Source organism: Equus przewalskii, chromosome 5 (assembly GCF_037783145.1).
Source record: "Equus przewalskii isolate Varuska chromosome 5, EquPr2, whole genome shotgun sequence".
NCBI lineage: Eukaryota > Metazoa > Chordata > Mammalia > Perissodactyla > Equidae > Equus > Equus przewalskii.
Window position 1 is genome coordinate 15,532,151 of NC_091835.1, and position 19,665 is coordinate 15,551,815.

Genomic DNA, 19,665 nt, shown 5'->3' on the forward strand with positions numbered 1-19,665 from the left:
TGCTAATGTGGGTCAGGTCCAAATCCACGTGTCAGTCAGAATCACTTCTTCTTGTACTAACAGTCTTTCACTCCTGAGGTCCGAGAGCCAATTTCTATGGTATTTGCTGACCCTGGCTGCTCACCTTTCTCGAAGCCTTTGGTAATGCAATGTAAAGGCATCAGAATCTCTTCACAACAGGAAACAGTCCATTTTGCAATCTCTTTCCTAAGTTGAGTTAATAGCTGAGCTCCTGTGGGACACAGAACAACTGAAATCCTATTATTTAGCGATCAGAAGTGGCCCTAGTCCTAGTTTTTCATTTCCTTTGAAGCAGCCAACATGCTTTTCTCCTTTTTTCTTGTTTTATTTTTATATAATACAAAATATAGGGGTTGTTTTCTGTTGAATATATCTTTTATTGGCAAGAAGAAATGTTTTTAGACAGAAAATATTTTCAGCTCTTTAAAAAGCAAGCAAGAGGGGCCGGCCCCGTGGCTGAGTGGTTAAGTTCGCGTGCTCTGCTTCGACGGCCCAGGGTTTCGCCGGTTCGGATCCTGGGGGCGGACATGGCACCACTCATCAAGCCGTGCTGAGGCTGTGTCCCACATGCCACAACTAGAGGGACCCACAGCTACAAATATACAACTGTGTACCGGGGGCCTTCAGGGACAAAAAGGAAAAATAATATCTTTAAAAAAAAAAGCAAGCAAGATTTGAATGAGAACTCGCATGCCTAGTTGCAAACTACTTACAATAGATGAGATAAAATGACACAATGGAGACAGTGAGCTTCTAACAGTTCAGTGACAATTTATTGAATTTCATGCATCAGATTAGGCAATCAATCAATCAACACAAAATTATACACATAAAACCCAGAAAATTAGTTCATATGACTTATTACTTGAGTAGTTACTTCACAAAATAATATACAATATCAAAATGAAAAGCATTTTTAAAAAATCAGCTTTATTGATTGAGGTATGGTTACAAACAATAAAATTCATGCATTTAAGTTTGATGAACTTTGACAAATAGGTGCGTTCGTGTAACCATTGTAACCACCACCACAGTCAAGATATGGAGCATTTCCATCATTTCCATCATTTGCTCTCATGCCCATCTAAGAGTAAGCCACAGATATGATGACCTTTTGTCTGTATTTCCTAAAAGCATGAATTCCCTTGCGTGACCATAGGACAATGATCAAAACCAGGAAATTAACAATGAAACAATGTTATTACCTAATCTACAGAGCTTATTAAGATTTTTGTCAATTGTCCCAACAATGTCTTTTACAGCAAAAACAATCCAAGATTTGAATTAAGTCATCTTGTGTCTTCAGTCTCCTGTGAAGTGGAACAGTTTCCTGAGTCTGTCTTTCTCTCGACACTGGCATTTTTGAAGAGTACAGACCAGTTATTTTGTAGACTCTCCCTCTACTCAGATTTGTTGGATGTTTCCTTATGACTAGATTCAAGTCATGCGCTTTTGGTAGAATATCACAGGAATAAGGCTGAGTTCTTCTCAGAGCGTCCTATGAGGAGACAATGGGACTAATACTGATTAGTCCCATTGCTGCAAGGTTATCTTTGGTCATTTGGTTAAGGTGGTGTCTGCCAGGTTTCCCCACTGTAAAATTATTATTTTACCTTTGGTAAGTAAAAAGTATTTGGGGGGACAATTCCTTGAGATCCACTATGTTATTCAGCATCTATACTCGTGAGCATTCTTCTCTGAAGACAATAGAATCTCAATTGGCCAGAGTCAACGTGGTGGAAGTTGTCCTTTGCCAAACTGTTGGTTGTTCCCTACAGCCTGGTGAAAGGAGAGAGTTTGAACAGTGTTTTAAGGCTGGCATCAGGAATTTGTCTCTCCAGAGGGATTTTCTAGGGTCCACCTGAGGTTTGAGGACTGGTCTTCAACTCTGGCATCTACTGTAGTTTGCCTTCATCACGATGTTGCAATACCTTAGTCTTCAAAGGTTGACAACTGTGGTGATGCTTCTGTGACTGGAAAATCAGGAAAGCTTATACATTTCAGTAAGAGTTACAACACTAGATGTTAATGTGCTAAAAAAAAATTTCCCATTTCCTATTTAAACTTGAATAAAAGTTTTCTGACTAATGGAGGTTCTCTAGCCTCTACAGAAAGTCTATTCCATCTCTGACAAATATATTCCTAATAGAAATATGATATTTATTCCATGTTTAATTTTTTCATGCTTTTCCACATAGACGTGAGATTGTATTAATGGACCGTTGGATTTTTACCACAGTAATTTCCCTTGTCACTTAACCTTCTGGGTTAACTGTTTTTAAATGAACATTCCTGGCATCAAATCATGTGGTAATTAATGGGCAGGAATTATGTTCATTCTCTAAAATCATCTCCTAGAATATTTATTTATTTTCTTGTTTCTTTAGAAGAAGTGTGGGAAAATGTGCTACACACATTTCTCAAAGCTAGGCTGTTACCACTGAAAAAATAAAAAAACCAAAACGACTAGATTCTAAATGCTTACTCATCACTAGGAAAGCTTTACAGCTTCACATTTACTGAAGCACTAGGCCCTCCAGTTTCAGACGCCTTCATTTCGTGTTTTGTTAGATAAGAAATGAAGACTGGAGAGGATATACATCTGAGCAATAAGCATGACTGAGAGTCTGAAGCGTCTTGTTCATTACACCCACTGAAAGACCAGTGGGAGTAGAGGCCTCCTCTTTTCTTCCTCAAACAAAATCAGATGTGAAGAAGGGAGAAGCAACAGTGAATTTGGGGGGTGTCTGGATGCTTATTTGTCATTCTCGTCCTTCCCCGACTCCCATATTGGCTCTTGTTGGCCCTCTCTACAGGCCTTGACCAACCAACACATTGTATCCTGGCTGTGTGGCACCCCCTAAACTGAGAGCTCTTTCTTATTCTTAATTGTATCTAGGACACCCAGAAAAGTTCCTGAGACAAGTCAGGCAGTCGAATGGATAACTAAATGCTTCGAAGGTTTTGATTAACATCATGTAACATCATAACAAATGAAAATATCATTTTATAGGTGGAAAGAGACTTAGAATAACCTAGCACAATGCAACTGTTTATGGAAGAGGAAAGCAACTCTGAGTGGTTAAATGACTTGCCAGTGTCAACAACTATTTAGTTGCTAAAACAGGACTAGAACTTATCTGGTACTTTTTCCAATGCGGTATGTATAAATAAATTTGATTCTTACAGGATTGGACAAAAACAAATTAGAGAGAAGGCAGAGACTTGTTTCCCCATGTTCTTTACTTAGTGTTCATATAGCTGAGGTCCCTGAAAGAATTCACCTTTTGAGAATAAGAGCCTTGAAGATCAGAGTCAATGGCTCGCAATGGATCATCTCTGTCCAGCTTCACGTCAAAGCGAAGCTCCTCAGAGGATCATCTGGAACCTGTTCCATTTAAAGGACATTTTCCATTTTAGAATCAAGTGCATAGATGATTCCAGGGTCATATCAATCCTGGATCTTTCTTCCTAATAGTCCTCCACTTGGAATGCATTCTTCTACTTATTGAAAGAATTTGAAAACATGGATAGATCTGGAAACAAAAAAATATTGAGTGAATAAGAAAGGTGCAGAAGGATGAGAATAGTATGACAACATTCCTGTAAGTTTTTCTCTACTTTTTAGTTACATACAGTAAAATTCACTCTTTTTGGTGAGCAGTTCTATAAGTTCTGACAAATGTGTCCAGTTATGTTACTGCCACCACAATCAAGGTACAGAACAGTTTCATCACACACATCCCCAAATCCCCTAGTGCTCCCTCTTGATAGTCAAACCTTACTCCATTCTCCCAGGCCCCGCTACTCTCTGGCAACCACTGATCTGTAATCTGTCACTATTATCTTCTCCAGAATGTCATATAAATGGAATCGTATAGAATGTAACCTTTTGAGACTGGCTTTTTTCACTCAACATAATGCCCTTGAGCTCCATTCAAGTTGTCGTATGTATCAGTAGTTCTTTTTTCATTGTTAAGTAGTATTCCACTGTGTCGATAGGACTCCACTGTTTACCCAATCCTAAGTTGAAAGACATTGAGGTTATTTCGGTTTTTGACAATTATGAATAAAGCTGCTATAAACATTTGCATACAAGTTTTTATATGAACATATTTTTTTTAAGAGTTTATTTTTCCTTTTTCTCCCCAAAGCCCCCTGGTACATAGTTGTATATTTGTAGTTGTGGGTCCTTCTAGTTGTGGCATGTGGGACGCCCCCTCAGCATGGCTTGATGAGCAGTGCCGTGTCCACGCCCAGGATCCAAACCGGCAAAACCCTGAGCCATCGAAGCCGAGCGCATGAACTTAACCACTCGGCAATGGGGCCGGCCCTGAACATAGATTTTCATTTCACCTAGATAAAAACATAGAGGTGGGATTGCTAGATTATATGATAAGTATATTTAACTTTATAAGAAACTGCCAAGCCGTTTTCCATAGTGAGTGCATAGGAGTTCCAATTGTCCTACATCCTTAACAGTATACGGCGTTGTCAGGTTTTTGTTCTATTTCCAGTCATTTTAAAAGGTATTTCATTGTGGTTTAATTAGAATTTTCTAATTACTAACAATTTAGACATCTATTCATGTGATTCTTTGCCATCTGTATATCTTCTTTGGTGGAGTATTTGTTCAAATCTTTTGCCTATTTAAAAAAATTAGATGTTTCCTTATTTTTGAATTTTGAGATTTCTTTATATAGTCTATATGCAATTTGCAAATACTTTCCCCTTATTCTTTTCATTCTCTTAAAGCTGGCTTTCAAAGAGCAAAACTGTTTAGTGTTAATGAGGTCTAATTTATCACCTTTTTCTTATTTGGTTCATTGCTATTTACGTCATATCTAAGAAGACTTTGACTAACCTATGTTTTCTGCAAAAAGCTTTACAGTTTTATGTTTTACATTTAGGTCTATGATGCTTTTTGGATGCATTTTTATGTAAGATGTGACATGTAAATTTTTAAACCACAAAAATACTACTATATTGGGGCCGGCCCTGTGGCCGAGTGGTTAAAGTTCTGCACGTTCTGCTTTGGCGGCCCAGGTTCACAGGTTCACATCCTGGGTGCAGACCTACTCCACTCATCAGGCATGCTGTGGAGGCATCCCACATACAAAAAATAGAAGAAGATTGGCACAGATGTTAGCTCAGGGCTAATCTTCCTCAAGCAAAAAAAGAGGAATACTGGCAATGGATGTTATCTCAGGGCAAAACTTCCTCACCAAAAAATACCCCCCAAAAAACCTACCATGTGAAAATAAAAACAAACATGATAGATACATGGGGTGGGAGAGAGGACCATGAGATTGGGTAAAATTTACAAAAGAGGCTTCAACAGCAACCATGACATTTTATTTCCTTAAAAACAATGAACCTTGGAGTTATGGATACATGTAATTTCCCCTATTCTCCTCGCTGAGGCCAAATAAAAACCCTAGACATTATATATAAAGCAAACATAAGAAGACTCTGAAAGGTGGAGAGAAGACAGACTGTCTAGAGATCTTAGGGCCCAAGGAATAACATGGTGGTAAGTTCTCTGGGTTTTCTTTCTGTCTCATACATATTCCAGACCTGGAATTGAAATAGCTGGCAACCTGGAAATACCAACAGGCACGACCAAAAAAATCCCTGACAAAAGCTTTCTCACTCTAGCCAAAAGCACGAGAAAGGGGCAGCCTGGCGAGACGGAAAGCTTTTAGACAATAGCTGCTCCACTCCAGCCAAACTCCACAGAGAAAACTGTGGCCCCATCTCCACCCAGGCCAGCAAAGGTTGAATAGGGAGTTTAGACTTCCACCCTTGTGAGGCTGTTAACAACGTGCCCCAGCACACCGCTGGGATGGTGTCAGAGAAGGCCAAAGAGGGGGCTGGGACTTGCATATCAACCAGCCAGTAATGAGCCCCCCATCCCATGAGGTATCAATAGAGGCCACATGGGGAGTCAGAACTCCCACCTCTGACCAATAGTAACAAGGAGCCCCCCATGCAGGTGTCAACCAAGGCCAACTAAGGAACCTGAATCGCTGTCTCCACCTGACAGAAGGAGGTGGCATCCCCCTTTCCTTGTCATAGCAGTGTCACCGGAAGCCTGCTTAAATAGAAGGTTTAAAGAAGATCCAGAGTCTCTTAACATAATGCAAAAATGTCCAACCAAAAACTCATCAGGGCTGATCTGGTGGCATAGCAGTTATGTTTGCATGCTTCAGCACTCCAGCAGCCTGTGGTTCGATGGTTTGGATCTCAAGTGCAGACCTACACACTGTTCATCAAGCCATGCTGTGGCGGCATCCCACAAACAAAATAGAGGAAGAGTGGCACAGATGTTAGCTCAGTGACAACCTTCATCAAGCAAAAAGAAGAGGATTGGTGGGGCCAGCCCAGTAGCATAGTGGTTGAGCTTACATGCTCTGCTTCAGTGGCCCAGGGTTCGCTGGTTTGGATCCTGGATGAGGACCTGGCACCCCTCATCAAGCCATGCTGAGGCGGCATCTCACATACAAAACAGAGGAAGATTGGCACAGATGTTAGCTCAGCAACAATCTTCCTCAAGCAAAAAGAGGAAGATTGGCAACAGATGTTAGCTCAGGGCTAATCTTCCTCAAAAAAAAAAGGGGGGGGGGAGTGAGCCAATTCACCAGGAAGACATAACAATCCTAAATGTATACACACCCAACAACAGAGCTGCAAAATATGTGAACCAGAAAGTGTTAGAACTAAAAGAAGTAATAGACAAATCCGCAATTACAGTTGGAGACTTCAACACTCTTCTCTCAACAATTGATAGAACAACTAAACAGAAAATCAGCAATGATATAGAACTCAACACTAATAACCAACACGACCTAATCGACATTTATAGAACACTCTGCCTAAAAATATCAGCAGACACATTCTTTCCAAGTACAAGTGGAACATATACCAAGATAGACCATATCCTGGGCCACAAGACAGACCTCAAAAAATTTAAAAGAATCAAAATCATACAGAGTGTGTTTTCCAACCACAATGGAATCAAACCAGAAATTAAAATAGAAAGATAACATGAAAATCTCTAAATGCTTGGAAACTAAACATATACTGCTAGATAATCCACGGGTCAAAGAAGTCTCTAAGGAAATAAAAAAATTCATTGACCTCAATGAAAATGGAAACAAAACATATCAAAATTTGTCCCCATGCAGATTATATAATTATCTACATAGAAAATTCCAAGGAAAAAAACAAACAAAAAAACCACTTAGAAGTGGTTAGTAAGTTTAGAAAGGTCATAGGCAATAAGATAAACTTAGAACAATCACTTATATTTCTACGCTCTAGCAATGACATGTGGACATTTGAGATTTAAAATACAATACCTTTCACAATTAAGCTATTGTGAAATACGTGTAAATCTAACAAAATGTGTATGAGACTTGTATGCTGAAAACTACACAGGGCTGAAGAAAGAAGTCAAAAAAGGTCTAAATAAACTGAGAGACACACTGTGTACACGGATTGGAGTACTGAACATAATGATGATGTCAATTCTCCTCAAATTCATATTCACTTTTAACACAATTCTTATCAAAATTTCAGCAAGAATTTTTATAGATAGGCAAGATTATTCTAAAATTTATGTGGAAAGGGAAAGGAACCAGAATAGCTAAAACAATTTTGAAAAAAAAGAATAAAGTGGGAGCAAGTAGTCTACCTGAGTTTTTAAGGCTATTAAAAAGCTACAGGGGGCCGGCCTGGTGGTGCAGCAGTTAAGTGTGCATGTTCCGCTTTGGTGGCTCAGAGTTCACCAGTTTGGATCCTGGGTTCGGACATGGCCCCGCTTGGAATGCCATGCTGTGGTAGGCGTCCCACATATAAAGTAGAGGAAGATGGGCATGGATGCTAACTCAGGGCCAGCCTTCCTCAGCAAAAAGAGGAGGATTGGCAGCAGTTAGCTCAGGGCTAATTTTCCTCAAAAAAAATTAAAAAAATAAATAAATAAAAATGAAAAAATGGATTTTGGGTCGGCCTGGTGGCGCAGCGGTTAAGTGCACATGTTCTGCTTTGGTGGCCCGGGGTTTGCCAGTTCGGATCCCAGGTGCGGACATGGCACTGCTTGCAAGCCATTCTGTGGTCGATGTCCCACATATAAAGTAGACGAGGACAGGCATGGATGTTAGCTCAGGGCCAGTCTTCTTCAGCAAAAAGAGGAAGATTGGCAGCAGATGTTAGCTCAGGGCTAATCTTCCTCAAAAAAAAAAAAAAAATGGATTTAGGGGCTGGCTCTGTGGCTGAGTGGTTAAGTTCGTGCGCTCCACTTCGGTGGCCCAGGTTTTCGCCGGTTTGGATCTTGGGTGGGGACATGGCATGCCTCATCAGGCCATGCTGAGGTGGCGTCCCACATGGCACAACCAGAGGCACTCACAACTAGAATACACAACTATGTGCCAGGGGGATTTGGGGAGAAGAGAAAAAAAAAGGTTAAAAAAATGGATTTAAAGCAAAAAGGCAACAAGTTGGTATTTATAAAAATAATTGGTGAGTACACGAGGGCTTATTATATAACTTTCTGTATTTTTTTATGTTTGAAGTTGATTTTAGAAAAAACGCTTCAAGACTCAAGTCAAATGTCACCTCTCCTCAAGGCTACTGTCAGTTAGAATTACATTAATTGCTCTTTCTCCATGACTCTATGGGGTTAGGATCAGAGTGAGAGCTTCTTAAGTCTAGCACCATGGTTTTCTCTTCCTTTACCCCTCTTCCCGTAAACTCCATGTTTGGTCCAGTGCCTTGAATGCAATTGTTATTCTTATTGATACCATCATTTTTATAAATTTAGCTGTGACCTAGGGTTCTAAATTAGAAAGAAAAAAAAAAGCCCACGCAATTTGAGCCCTCCTTCCATAAACAAAACAAAACAAGCCAAAACAAACACAAAATAAGTTATAGAAATTCAAAGAAACCATAAGGGTATTGGAAAATACCCAGAGTGTGCTTTGTTTCCAAAGCAGTTACTTTGCCCAAGAGGACAAAATACGCTTTGTGGAGTAGAAATTCTGTTTTTGGTCCTTTGATGCTGGATCCTCTCTCTTTGTATCATTTAGAATGCTTTTGGTGTCAAGTAACAGATACTGAAGTGAACCGCTTAAACAATGAGAAACTGTGTTGGCTCACACAACTGGAGAGTTGCTAGGGCATGTCAGGGCTGACTGAATCCACAGGCTCCAGTTCCATTTCCCTGGCCTCTGCCTTTCCCTGTGGGCTGACTTCATCTGTAGACTGATAGCGAGAAGTTCTAGGCCTTATATCGTCGTATGATGGAGTCTGGAGCAAGAGGAAGACCCTGTCTTCCTGTTGTTTTCTCCTTAAAGTGAAGAGCCTTCTGCAGGATGCCCCAGCAAACCTCTCCTCTCGTCTCATTGGCTCCCATGACCATGGCTGAACCAATCGCTGGCGCTGAGGATGGGATTCGGGACAGATGGACCAGGCCCCACTCTCACCCGGGGGGCTTAGCTGCTCCTGAGGACTTGAGGGTTGTTCTGAGCAAATCTGGGGTTCAGGAGGGGTGATGGAAGTGATTAGTAAAGTCCATCCTGTTCTCCCTGTCAGCCCTCACTCATGCTGTGGCTTTCATTTCTGCCTCTCTCTTTCTGCGAATTTACTCCATTCTGTTTCTGCTAATGGGATGGTATCAGGGTTTTAAAATTCTGGGCTGACTTGAATTTAAGAAAAGAGAGAAACTTTCCTCCACATGTTTTCTGTCCACGGTGGTATATTTTAAAAGGCCTCAGGCTAGAGCCAGATGGGGTATGTTACTGACTGCAAAGTCACAAGGAGGGATCCCCAGATTTGTGTAGAGGTGACCCAGGCAGTGCTCCGATTCCAAGTGGATAGAAAGCCAGAGAGTACTCAATAGATAACAGGAAGGCAGAGTCTGTCACTTGGGGGCAGCCCCTTTAGTGGCTTGAGTGAGTTGGTGAGTTTCCCCAAAAGCAGACTGGAGGCCACAAAGACTCCACAGACAGCCTGGGGGCAAACCCAGATGCAGTAGTGTGTTTCTGGTGTGTGTTCAAAAAACACAAATCTTAAAGATTTGTCCTGGGAGAACCAGAAACCAGCCAGCTGGGAAGACAAACTAGGGGGGTGACACATTCCTGTTTTAGGATTTAAAGGGAATAGTGAGAATACAGTATCCTGAAGCAACAGGATATTCGAGGATATCAGAGCACGACGTTCAGGTCTGTGTGTCCGCTAATGAACATCCTAGTTCCACACGGTCTCCATGGCTTTGTGGGGTAAATGTTAGTTTAAGGCTCCACTTAATTTCACGAAATGAAGCCCTTTTTCTAAGGAAAGAAAAACAGCTACAAAATTCAAAATGATCTTGGGAACAAGGATCAAAACAGATAAACACAAAGAGGAACCACTGAAGGCTGGGGAAAATGTTGTTTAATGTCTACCACTAATATTAGGGGATTATTTTCTCAAACTGTCCCTCTAATTTATTTGGAATAGCTTGAGATATTTATGGGACTGGCCTGGTAAAGATTTAGCGGTGATATAAAGTACTGTGAGCTCTAGAAATAAAAAAAAAAAGAGAATTGGGGCAAAGAAAAAAATAATTTTCCCTTTATTTTCCTCTCTGCAAATTTCTAGAGCACATGAGGAACTATTAATAGTGCTTATTTCTGAGCAATGGGGCTGGAGGTTGGGCAGGTAGGGAAAGGAAAATTTGTAGGGTGGGCATTTTTTTCATTCATCATGAGCTTATGTGACTACTCTAATTTCTACAAGTTAAGTAAAATAAAAGAAAAGGAAAAGAGTTTGTTCAATGTACGCCCAGTTTATAGAGAAAGTTAGGACCTGCTTCATGGATTCTTAGTTCTGTTATGATCAGTGCTATTGTCTTCCCTGTGAAGAATTCGTGTTTGAGTTATCCCGGGCAGCCTCACTCCGTAGCAGAGGAATGTGGGCGACTGATTTTAATAACAATAAAGGACAAAGATTCTAGCCTGGCTGCTTTGTAAAGATGCTTCACGTACTAAATATCACCGTGATCAGCCACTAAGCCTTAGTGGGCACCATTCTCATAAACACCCCGGGAAATGCCTGAAGATCAGACACCGTTCATTAGGAAATGTAACAGAGTTGGAAATGAATGCAAATGACAGATTTTAATTCAAGTTAGCCCAATAGGGCAGAAAAGTCTACCCTTGATTCTGTTCGCGGCAGGGGAGGGGAAAGAATGTCATAATTAGGGCAGAGTTTCAAGGAAGGGATGACTCCTTAATAGGCTAAAGAGTAAGGAATGTTTCAAATGTACAGGTATAATTCTGCTACTGATATCAAAGACTTAAACAAAAACCCAGATAGTTAATGTTAACAAGGATTTGCAGTGGAGTTCGCTTGCTTCTCACATTTTCAAAATGTCTGAGCTAACCTGAGATTTGCAGCAACTTTTTGGTCTTTGAAAATATTAACTTAGATTCCCAAAACTATAAATTCAAAGCAAGCAAAAATATTATGACATGTGATAACCTTAAGCCAGTGTATTTGTAATATTGCTTACTTTTTTTTTTTGCTGAGGAAGATTTGCCCAGAGCTAACATCTGTGCCAATTTTCCTCTATTTTGTAGGTGGATCACTGCCACAGCACGGCCGTCCATGAGCTTTGTAGGTCCATGCCCGGGAGCCAAATCTGGGCTGCTGAAGCCGAGGGTGCCAAACTTAACTACTAGACCACGGGGCCAGCCTCTGCTTACTTTTTTGATGCTAGTATTTCAGCGACAGTTCATAAAGTAAGTTATTTTATCCATTTTTCCCCTTTATAACCTCCCCTGATCGGTAGCGTTGAAATCTACATCACAGATGAGACCAAGGCAGGTGCTAGGTCTCACAGAAAGCTGGGGGTTGAACAGCCAACCAGGAAGCTTTTGTCAGGCAGGGTCCTCTCCAACCTGCAGAAATAAAACTTTGGTTTCTCTCTCTCCTTTCCTCTTGTTTCAACTTTCCTTTCTTACCTTGCTCTTATTCCACCCCTCCATCGTATCTTACATTCCTTTTTCCTTTCTTTACTTCCTAAAAAAGAATGACTTAGACATGATTTGGGGTCAGTATAAGGTATCTGGTGAACACTCCTGAGATATTTGTTTGCTACCCAGAGCTTTTCACTTAAGGTTTTGACTTTAAAGATGTGCTCTGCCTATAAAAACTTGCACTCGAAGAATATGTAGAAACAAAAACATAAGCTTCTGATGAACAATGAGGCTCTAATGATTAGGTATGACTAAGTATGACGGGTTCTTTTTCCTTACGCATTTAGTGGTACCTTTTCCTGAAGTCTCTCGAATGTTATTTACTTGACCTGGAGTCTTATGAAATTCAACACAGTCTAACTTGTGGAATAGCCAGAAAAAATGCTTTTGTTTCTGTGTATGATTGTTAATACTTGCTTATGTTCAGATTAAGGACAAAAATTAGTAGGAATTTTATTTTGAAATAATTTGAGAATAGTGTGTGCTCCTTAGAGCCATATAGTCAAGGAATCTGCTTTGATTGGAGCTGAGCGAATAGTTAAACAGAAGGAAAAAAGGCTTAGGAGAAGTCCTACACCAGGGCTTCTTAACCTTGGCACTACTGACATTTGGGGTCAGATAATTCTTCATTGTGTGTGTGTGGGGGGGTGTCTCGAGCAATCTAAGATGTTTAGCAGCATGCTTGGCACCCACCCAATAGATATGGGTAGCACATCCCCTCCCCAGAGCTGTGACAACCAAAAATTGCCAACTGTCTCCTGGGGGCCAAAATTGTCCCCAGTGGAGAACCACTTACCCAAATTCAGCAGTGTAAATGTCTTATGAAGAGTCCCCGGGAGTTATTGCAGAAACTTTCAAAAATTAAAAACCGTAGCAGGGTACAATTTCACATGCCTTTACATCTGCCTTGGTCATTGGCCTAAGATGCCATGTCCCAGTCTCTCCCAGGGGACCGAGGCCCGCTCCAGGAACGGACTTTGGTGATCTGATAGGTCTTTTTCCTGTCTCAGGATTCTGGCTAATGACAGCATAATCAATGTGCTGATGCTGAAAACATGCTGAGAAAACAATGGGAACAGGGTCAAATTCTCCTGAAGGAGGATTTTTTTTAGGAGCCCGGGCCAAACACAACATTGCAGTGTACATTTTTCATAAGGCAGAAAATGTTAGAGATTCAAGGCGAAGTAAAAAGTCAGCCTTTTTATTGTATTCAAGTCCAGTACACATTCGTATCTAGATGGAGCTAAGATACAGGCACAAAAGGAGAGATCCTGAAATATGTTACCAGGTGGCTTAAAAATCACAGCCAAATCTATATATTCAATTTGGCAGTAAAACACCTTCCTTCCTTTTTCGGAAAGCCATCACACTATGCTTCCTAGATTCAGCTGAATTATGAAACGCAGAAATGGAGACATGGGGACCAAAAAGAAACCACTTTTCCCCCTCTCCCTTTTTCTTCCTTCCTCCCTCCCCTTTTTTTTTTTTTCATTACACTATCCACATCTATCAGAAAAGTTGTTTCAACACATCTGGATTGTGAAATCCAGCATGAGGCACGGATATGTCAGTACAAGTATTGCATACTGTTAATGTTTAATTGAATATTTAAAATCAAGCAGCTGCCTTAGCAAGCTCTGGGAAGAAAGGAGTGTGGATTTTACTAGCTTCTCTGTAGCTTGCAGAACTTTTCATATTGTACGCACCAAGGACAGGTCATTAGTCGTAAAAGCCAAACATTATTCCTTGAAATGCTTCCTAGTGGGCTCCTGGCCAGTGGCTGCAACACCCATGTAGCTTTATATGTCTGAAAACATCTTTTTCTGCCACGAAAGGTAAGACGGGGGTCAGACAAGTGACTGGCTAATTAATAAGAATTTCACTTTATTGAAAGACACTCTTATGAATGCTTTCTAAACTGCATTAACAGAAATTACTGTTAAAAGTCTGACCTTCAAGCATCCTATACTATAGACAAACTAAATTCTCTATTCTGTGCCTACCTCCTGTATTTTCCCACTTACAGCCTTAGCCCAGTTGTTTCCTCGGCCTGGGATGTTCTTTCTTCCCAGAGCCATGTGCCCTCCGAATCCTGCCCATCTCACCTGCCACCTCCTCTGTGAATCCCTTTTCCCTTATCCTCCGAGACCAAGGAAATCACACCTTCGTCTAAACTGCCACTGCACGTTACCTTCCTCTCTTGTGGCACTTCACTTTCTGTCTTGTTTTGAGGTCATTTATGTTTCCTTCCTTATTCTACAGAAACCGTCCGAGGGAAGAGTCTGCATATGGTTTCTTGTCCTGGGCCCCATACCACAAGGCTTGAGACTTTGTACACTGCATTCAGTAGATAACGTGAGAAATAAATGAGCCTTTAGTTACCACATCCCTGTCTGGTATTTGTTCTACCCTAAGTAAGTGTGTCTGGAGGGCAAGATAAGGCATTCCAGCTCCCCTCCAACCCCAACAGGTGGAGAAAGGCAAAGGGCAGTTTTGGTTCAACTCCCCGGACTAATGTTACAATTGTTCTCTGTGCAAACGTGTGTCAGCATTTTTGCTTCCAATCTTTCTACATCTCTGTGGTGAATAAACTCCCTAGTGAACACTGGCTGCTTCTTGAAATGGGGCATGTTACTGATGACACAGCCATCCTTTTTCTTTCTCTGTTGTATAACACATCAACCTGCTCTTCAGATTTAGAAACATAAAAACGATGACGTCACCTAATCCAGCTCCTTTGTAGGGATACCACCACTGGAGAGAGATTGAAACGACAGCATGCCTGACCTTTCTAAAGATAAGAAAGAATGTTCCAGAAGTGAATTCTTACGGATGAGCACTGTCAAAATTTAGAGCTCTTAAAAACCTGTTGGCTCGTTACTTTATATAAGTCCATATTTGGATTAAAGGAACTATTTGAGCTGACTATGTCCTCCCACAGAATGGGAATTAGATTTCTTTAACTTGGCCTGGTTCTGGATCTGTCTGTCTTCCTCCTTTTGAAGAACTGAACTCTGGCAAAAACAGCTTCATGTTTTCTGCTAATTTGTGGTCATTGCCTTGTTTGCAGTATTTGAGGTTTACAGAAAGTTTATTTTGTCTCCAACCACTGTTGCAATGGTTGGGTCTCAGATGGTACGGGGGAAAAGGCAATGATATTCTAGCGGACAGAATATGGAAGGCTGCCTGGATTGGAGTCCTGGCACTGCCACCATTGGCAATTTGGTTTGTGGAAAACCAATTAACCTCTCTTCCTCCCAGTCTTCTATTTGAGAAATAAAGACAATAACAGTACATATCTTCCAGAATTGTTGTGAGATTTTAATGAGATAATGCATGCGAAAATGCATCAGAAAGTCTACAATTCTATATAAATGCCATTTCTTCTTGTTATGTCACCAGACTCTCTGGTCTCCAAACCATACATTCATTTCATACATTCATTTCTTTCAAACCATACATTCATACATTCGTTGAATCAACAGTACTTGGTGTTTACGAACATCTTCTCCATGTGAGGTACAAGGCATAGAAATCTGAGTAAAATGCTGACCTCGCCTTTGGAGAGCATTTAATCTAGAAGTGAAGTTAAGGAGACAAATGAATTTAATCATGTTCTCTTTGTGAATCTGGAAATGTCTACCCAACTGTGAGGGTCAGTTTCCGCATCTGTAAATCGGAAGTAGTAATACTCACTTTTCAAAAACAAACAGGACAACACACATGAAGTATTGAGCCCCTTCCCTGACATATCTAGTTGCTCGGTAAATAGTACCGTTAAAAGGTGGTAAAGAAAACGCCAACCTAGTATTACAAGAGTTCAAATTAATAAACAAGAACCATTACATCTGATTAAAAGATCTGGAAAGGTTTCACAGAAGATTAAAATCCAGCCTGAGGCTTGAAGGATAAATACATTTCTGCATTTGACGATAATGGTAGCAATGGCTAATATGTGCCACACACTGTTCAAAGCACTTTAATGTATTATCTCATTTAATACTCACCAAAACATGGTTAGTGTTATCATCCCCATTTTGCAGGTGAGAATATTGAGGCATAGAGAGTTGAGGTGACTAACCCAAACTCCCACAGGTGGTTGGAGTGAAGCAAGGAGTAGACCCGAGCAGTCTGGAGCTTCAGCTCGTAACCTCAGCACAGATGGGGCAGGGGTCAGGGTAGGGGGGTGACAGGAGTGGGAGGAGGGGCGGGAAGCATCACAGGAGCAGAGAAGATGAATGAAAAACTTAGGATCTTCTCGTGAGAAGAAGCAATGTAAAGAGGAGAAAGAGGCATGATCAGAAAGAAACTGTGTGATGAATACATTTAGGGATGAAAGGGCGAGAGAGAGAGGGTTATCACAGTGACCACAGAGAGATCCTGGAGAGTGGCCTGGTATTGAGCCCAGTTAATGCCTGTTGACTCTTAAGATAGCAAGAAGGAGGGTTCTGGAGTTTGCAAATCCAGGTCAGATTTAAACACCGGGCCTGGGTTCTCTTTGGAGGCTATCTTGTCTAAGAAACCAACATTATCCCCTTGATTGTCCACAAAGTACTCCTGACCTTTGACTTTCGCCAGAGATTCATCCTTCACTTGGTGCCGCCTCTCATCAGGTCTTAGCAGTTACATGTACTTCTTAAAAAGGTTAGACTCGCAATTTTTTAAAGCTTGCACAGAAGACTGTCACGGTGTGCGTGTTTAACTAATCGCATCGGCATCTAGCCTGCGAAAAGCACTTCTGCAAAGTGCATCGCAGGAAACAATAAATACCCTTCCATCTTTAAAACACACACAAAAAATGTGCCACAAAAATGCACATTTTCCTTAAGAAGCCTACTCAGGGAGCTTCTAGCTCGTAATGTTATTTCGTGTAAGATTTCCTCTTCTCTCTCAAATGCAGAGTTTTACGGACACAATTTCACTGGGCCTCAAGTGTCAGAATTTCTTTTCCATAGACTCATGATGTCTTTATTTACACAGTCCAATATTGTTAGCGTTGAGTTTCGCAGCTGCTTCCTCTGCAGAAGTTAATTGGATGAGATGATGGTTATTCAGTGACAAACATCAAGCTGCCTTAGTCTTACTCTTGAGCCTATCATCTCACTAAGAGTCCAGAGAGTGTGCCTCAATAAGGTGTTTTGGCTCCTCATCACATGAGCTCACCTCTGTCTGCAAAATGAAGAGTTGCTGAAAGGTAGTTAGCATAAATGATTCCATCATTCGGCCGCAAAAGTAGCTTCCTTTTGGCAAAATATTTATGACTTCTAAGTAACATCTTTGTACATGAATTTCTGCTTCCTCCTCAACTGAAGGAAAACCTGATGTTCTCTTAGAGCAATCCAGGCAACAGTCTGCTTTTTGCCAGAAAGATCCAAAGAACTGCTGCAACCTTCTTTCGTAAAACCTTTAAGAATTAAAAATTGACTGCTTTACAAAAAAAATTACTGTAAAAACTATCTATCTGTTGGAAGTTTTGTTAGTTTGGCTCCAAGAGAAATAGGTAAACATCATCTGTGTGCATATATTAAGTAGAGAAATAAATGCTCTCTATCATCTGTGTTCAGCTTTTTCTGTAATGTTGATTTTTTCCCCCTATATCCTTGCTTCAGAAATCCTTTCTTTCTTTCTTTCTTTCTTTCTTTCTCTTTCTTTCTTTCTTTCTTTCTTTCCTTCTTTCCTTCTTTCCTTCTTTCTTTCTTTCTTTCCTTCTTTCTCTCTCCCTCTCTCTCTCCCTCACTCTCTCTCTCCCTCTCTCTCTCCCTCTCTCTCTCTCTCTCTCTCCTTCTTTCTTTCTTTCTTTATTGAGGAAGATTAGCCCTGAACTAACATCGGCTACCAATCCTCCTCTTTTTTGCTGAGGAAGACTGGCTCCAAGCTAACATCCATACCCATCTTCCTCTATTTTATATGTGGGCCGCCTGCCACAGCATGGCTTGTCAAGCAGTGTGTAGTTCTGCATCTGGGATCTGAACCAGCGAACCCCAGGCTGCCTAAGTGGAATGTGCGAACTTAACTGCTATACCACCAGGCAGGCCACCAGAAACCCTTTAGAGCTGATGTGTTTGCTACTAATCAGTAGTCATCTCAGAACAAAGGTTTTATTCATTCATTTACTTATTTGCTCAACCACTTATTCATCAAATATTAACTGAGCAAGTACTAAATGTCTAGCACTATTCAAGCCCCTTGGAACACATTAGTGAGAAAAAAAATTAGTGAAAAAGATTTCTGCCCTCCTGGAGCTTACAATCTTGTGGTAGATAGTTAGATAGTAAACAATAAACATAGTAAGTAAGAGAATGATGTGGTATCTAGGAAGTTCACAAGTGCTATGAAAAAAATAAAAATTAAAATGAGAGGGAGAGGAGGGTGAGGTGCTGGAGAATTGGGGTATGTGGGAGGAGGGAGGAGGATGCCACACTAAATAGGGGCATAGGCATAGGCCCTGTTGAGAAACGGAGATGGAGAGAAGTGAGAGAGTTAGCCAAGCACATGTCTGGCTTACAGCAGAGGCAATAGCTGGAGTCAAGGCCCCAGGCAGGATCCTGGTGTCTTCCCCATGTGGCAAGAAGGTCAGTGTGGCTGGAGCAGAGAGAGGAGGAAGAGGAGCCTTGTAGGAGAGGAGGACAGAAGTAGGGGGCAGGCATTACATGATTTTGAGTAGTGACCTGACATGATCTGACCTAATGTTTAAAATGACCTCTTCGGGATGGGGTTGAGAATGGACAGTAGAGAAGGGTGGCTGTGGAAGCAGGGGCACCAAATGATTTCTTAAAGTCACATCAGAAAATGTTAAAACCTCCTTGGTTTACATTCTTTTAAACCAGACTTAGAACTAGAAAACACAACACAACACGACCTCCTGTTCAGTTCCTCTCTTGCACTCCATCCCTGGCACAGAAAACTTGACACACACAATCTCCCCAACACAGGCTGCAACATTCCTAGAATGTGGCTTCTTCCACTTTGGAGGAGCATTAACTCCTTGCAAGCTAAGTTGGTTGTTCCCTTCGGGGTAGTGTAGTTATATCACAGAAGACAAATTATTGAGTCAAGGGCCACTGAGGCAAACACAAGGCTGGAAAGTTCCAGCAGTAGTTGAGGAATGCTTGGCGATGCAAGCAAAGGACAGAATCAAGGAGAGAGGCCAGCACTGGGCTCTACATTCAACGTATCTGATTGATGTCGTAGATACATAGACCTTGTAGTCTTTGGTATTTAGAGTGACAAGATGTAAAATACCACACTGTACCTTCCTCTGTCATTGTCTCTCAACTTCGTGATGCAGCACAGACTTGTGTCAGTCTGCTTTTTCTTCCTTCAAAATAAAACATTAGAGATTTAGTCCAGAGAGAGAGAGAAGTCACTAATACAAAAGAGGATATCAAAAATTAAGATGCGAGACCCACGGGCAATGAGAAGATTGAACTTGAAACCTGTATAGAGCTATCTTCACAGTCTGTGTAAACTGAAGTAAGTTACACACAAGAACACGTAGGGCTCTCTTAGTTATTTCACATGACTAAGAATGTAGGAGTACAGCTGTTAGAAGAAATCCTAGGAGAGATGACTACTCTAGAAGGGGAAGTCTCTAGGCCTCTGCTGAACCAAGGAAAGCCATCAGAAA

The 19,665-nt window shown here is 41.1% G+C and overlaps 1 long non-coding RNA gene across 2 annotated transcripts; it reads right to left on the reverse strand.

Moving 5' to 3' along the window:
- Positions 1-768: 768 nt before the first annotated feature.
- Positions 769-19,415, reverse strand: LOC103547134 (uncharacterized). Of its 2 annotated transcripts, none has more exons than XR_543866.2 (4): positions 19,291-19,415; positions 3,911-4,044; positions 3,306-3,557; positions 769-1,994 (listed from the first exon to the last, which is right to left on the reverse strand). It is a non-coding gene; the product is annotated as an uncharacterized lncRNA (long non-coding RNA). The 2 variants fall into 2 exon arrangements; XR_543867.2 differs by lacking the exon at positions 19,291-19,415 and adding an exon at positions 12,835-13,096.
- Positions 19,416-19,665: the final 250 nt, after the last annotated feature.